Source organism: Apodemus sylvaticus, chromosome 11 (genome assembly GCF_947179515.1).
Source record: "Apodemus sylvaticus chromosome 11, mApoSyl1.1, whole genome shotgun sequence".
Lineage (NCBI taxonomy): Eukaryota > Metazoa > Chordata > Mammalia > Rodentia > Muridae > Apodemus > Apodemus sylvaticus.
Window position 1 is genome coordinate 48,762,646 of NC_067482.1, and position 4,454 is coordinate 48,767,099.

Sequence of the window (4,454 nt, forward strand, 5' to 3'; positions counted from 1 at the left end):
CATTCTGGTAATTTGTTGTTGTTTGTTTGTTTGTTTGTTTTTGACATATTTAGGAAGTGGTTGCAGACTTTATGATCCTCATTTGGGGTTGAGAATCCACCCCCAGTCATGGGAGACATATTTACATTCTGTAGATAAGAAGTTTTTGGTTTATTTGTTTGTTTTTATAGATTTGCCTACATGGTGCACTGCAAAGCCAGAGTTTATGAGAATCATGCAGGTGGAAACAGAATCAAAAGACTTCTGGCAATTTTTATTATTCATGCAATCTTATCCTGTTAGAAGGTTAGCATGCAACTTAATATGGTGGAATGGTGACCCACGCAAAGGAATTATGTGCACCATAGGTTTCCCCCATTCAAAAGTAATGTAAAACTGACTCATTTTACTCAATCATTCACTATTTTATAATCGATTTTTATATACTCAATTGAAAACATACACTATGCCGTGGGAGGTAACAGAAGACTATATGTTGGGAGATAAAATTTGCTGTTTTACTCCAAGCTCATCTCTATAAATCGATTACACTTGTACTTAACCTGACTGACCATTACTTGTATGTCTTAATCATCTTTAACAGTTTCAAATAAGTTAGTAACTGTCTTATAAGATAAAGATTTTATAGATTTTAGGTGAAAGCAAGCACTGAGTTGGTCAGGTGGGGTTGACTTTTTTTTTTTTTAATCAGATCTGCTTTGCTCTTTCCTTCTTTTCCATTCCCAGTGGCACATGGAAAGCTGGGGCGGTATCTGCCTCAGCAAGGGTGGTGGTGGCAGTGGCCACTGTAGTGATATGTTCAGCATGAGTCCAGAACTTGATTGTTTATTCAAATTACTTCTGATGTGTAAATCTGTGGTGGAAAGTCTTGTCTCCTCCTTAGATTTGCAGATGATACACACACCCATACACTGAAAAACTACATTAACAGTTTGGTTAATGTTAGTGTGGACTTCAAGATATGAACAATAGAGTTAGAGAGGATAATAAAAAAGCTTCAGTCATGGTGCATAGCAGACCAGGAAAGATTTCAAACAATCAGCTCAAATTATTACAAGAACCCAAGGCATTGTAGTTGTGTATGATAGGATAGATCAGAGTTCTTCGATATCACTAAACAATGGCTACAGAAGATTGCTGTGACAGTGAAAATGTCAACAGGATGTTGGTAGGGAACAAATGTGACCTGACTACAAAGAAATTAGTAGACTATGCAGCAGCAAAGATTTGCATTTTTCCTTGGAATTACATTTTTTTTTTGTAAACCAGTGCAAAGAACAAAACAAATATAGAATGATATATCATGATAATCATAGTTGAGATTAAAAATCAGATGGGCCCTGGAGCAATAGCTGGTGAAGAGAAGTGCCTAGATAAAATTCAGAGCAAGCAGTCACATGGAGTTTGCTGCAAAAATCAACCTTCATTTTCTCATAGCAAATTCAATTCACAGCCTGAACCCAAGTAAGCAAACAAAATTGCCTGAACTGTACCGTACAGAGCTGTACTACAACAGATTCATACCATTTCCACAAACTCAGAGATTATAGATAGTCAATAATGACTATCTTGACTCAGTACACCTAACTTCAGGTTATGCACTGTTTTAAACTTTTATGTGCTGGTTAATAAAATAATGTGTATAATCCTTGTTGCTTTCCTGATACCAGATCATTTCTCATGGTTAGTTGCAATATATTTTATTTGATGTTTATATTGGAATGTTTCGCTGTTGGATTTAGTTTGTGAAGATGAAGTTTGTATCAAGTAGCCTAAAATGTCTGTCAATATCCAGGCATGAAGTTTAGTGAGCCCTTACATGCAAGATTTGCCTTGCTAGTTATTTCTAGTAGAGTTTTAAATGGAAAGATTATACTATCTGATTAATAGTTCCTTCATAAATAGTGACTGCAGAATATTGTAATTTGTCAAGACTCTAGCAAAACAAGAAATGTTTAATTCATATTACACTTAATAGAAGTAAAAAAGTTAGAATTTTATAATTTTATCAGTGCTATGTTTGAACCTTAAAAATCATAATCTTGAGTTAAAGATTTTTATAAATACATTTTAAATAGTATAGTCCACAGATGGGAATTTCATTTTCTTGATTTTTTATAATACATTTTTCATAAAAACAAATGCCAGGAGTTTATGGCTCAGTTTTAAAACCATCAGCTTTGGAAGCATGGTATATTTTCCTTTGTCTAATGAAAGAGATATGCAATAGTAAGTAGAAGACTCAGTGGGTCATTTTCATTTGGGTGCTGTTTTGTTTAGCTGACTTACACTTAGTGGCCACCTTAATCAGGAAGCTGGTAAAGTCATAAGCCATGTCCTTTTATAAATGTTAGTAAAGATGGTGTCCTAATTATATGACTTCCAAGAAGGCAAAAAGCTGCATGGTTGTTATTCACTCTAAAGAGAATGTTGATCATCTTCTATGATGCAACAAGCCACATGCTTCTCCAAGGGGAATCCATCAGAAAGATGCTATTTTGTAAACAAGAGTTGAATCCAAGTTACATAAATAGTATCATATTTTCAAATTAATAGTATCTATGGGTCCCTTTAAAATTACACACAGTGAACTTACAAACCCTAGAATATGGAAGGCTTAGGTTTCAACAAAACCTATTAAGATAAGAAAAATAAAATAAGTAATAAAAAATTGATAATATAAATAAATTAATTAAATTAAATTAATAAAAAATAAATAATAAAAATAATGGAGGATGGGAGTTAAAACCATTCCCATTTTAACCTGTATGGAAATTACTTATTAGTTGCGCACAAAGTGTCTTTTTCTGGGTCTTTCTGATTTTATCTCATTTTTCCTGTCACAGAGTCAGGTAGCCAGCCTGACCCAGGACAGCTTCTTAGAAGGGAATGTAACCATACATGTTTGAGTCTGGAGTAGGTGTGTTAAAATCTAATTTCATAGTCAGGCTTTTAGGTAGAGATGAGCAGCATGAAACAATTTTTCAATAGTTACATTTTACCAATCTACAAAAATAATTTACAAAAATAATTCCATACTGTGTTCCTTACTGGTAAATTCTCTGAAGCTTGACTTAATTTTAAATAAATTAACAGGCAGCTTGCATGAATGTTAGGCATTAGATGTTTATCAAATCTTACCTCTTTATAAGTGATTAAATTAGAAACTGAGCCTAGTAAGTTTGACTATGGTACTCAGACTCTTAACAGCAATATGGTAACTATTCCCACTTGAAAACTTGGTAGATGTGCTTGGGAATAAGCAGAAGACCATAATTAAATTGGAGTGATTTTGAAGGACATAATGTGAAATGAGGCTGAAGAGTGAGATTAGAAACAGATTGTGGATTGCCTAGGATGTCTTACTACAGAGTTTAGAATTCATTCCATAAGCAATACTCAGTGACTGTTAAATATGAGGACTGAAAGTGTATTGATCAGAAGTGTGTCTTGGGAAGCCAACAGTAGAAACCATGGCAAATCCAGATGCATTTACTGTAATTTTGCAACTGTAGAAAGTATAATCATGATTTACATAGAAGCAGAAACAAAATGTCCCAAGGAATAGGGATAGATTTCAAGAAGCAGGAACGAGTTCAGGGACATTAAACAAAAAGAATTTCAAATATATTCTCTAGGTAAACAATGACCAAGGATAATATTTATACTAGAAAGAAACAAGTAAATATAATAGAATATAGGAACTGACATTGTATCATACAAATAATAACAATCATGTAAAAATGATGAATAAGAACCCATTATTATCAGTTATACAAATAAGAAAAATGAAGCAAAATTATACTTTTACTCTCAGTTTCTAAACAGTAAAAAGCATTATAGAAATTTTACTCTCAGTTTCTAAGCAGTAAGATCATGATAGAAATTCAACTAGTGTTTTATTAATGAGGTATATTGAAGGAATTGTAACACACTTAATTTATATCTGTAGATATACAGTGGGCTGTTTATTGGACAATAAAATTAAAAGTGTAATCGTCTACAATAAAATTGTGAGAGTCTCATCACCCTGATGTGATCAATAAATTGTCTAATATATTTCTACAATAGCCTTAGTTATGTGAAAATGCCATTGACAGGTTAAACATCACTAAGACAAATATACTTAATATAATATTTATTCTCAAATTAGTCTGATTTAGGGGTAAAATTTGTAATGAGAATTGAGAAATAAAACATAAATATGCAATGTAATTTTTATAAATAATAAGATCTAATAAAATAATGTAAAGCCTAGAATGTGGGGAGAAATGATATGAAAAGCAATCTTCTGAACATTTCCTGATCTTTGTACTTATGAAGTTAAAGCAGATGCATAGACCACTACAAGACCAGCCACTCAAAATAAGTGTGGTATGTTGAAGAGTTTCTAATATTTCATTCGTAACTAAGCAGATCTTGGCAGTTTGAAGATCCCACAAAAGGAAGAATGA

General features: G+C 32.6%; 1 pseudogene; it reads left to right on the top strand.

Moving 5' to 3' along the window:
- The first annotated feature begins 795 nt into the window (after nt 1-795).
- LOC127696752 (ras-related protein Rab-1A-like) lies at nt 796-1,468 on the top strand (annotated as a pseudogene).
- Nucleotides 1,469-4,454: the final 2,986 nt, after the last annotated feature.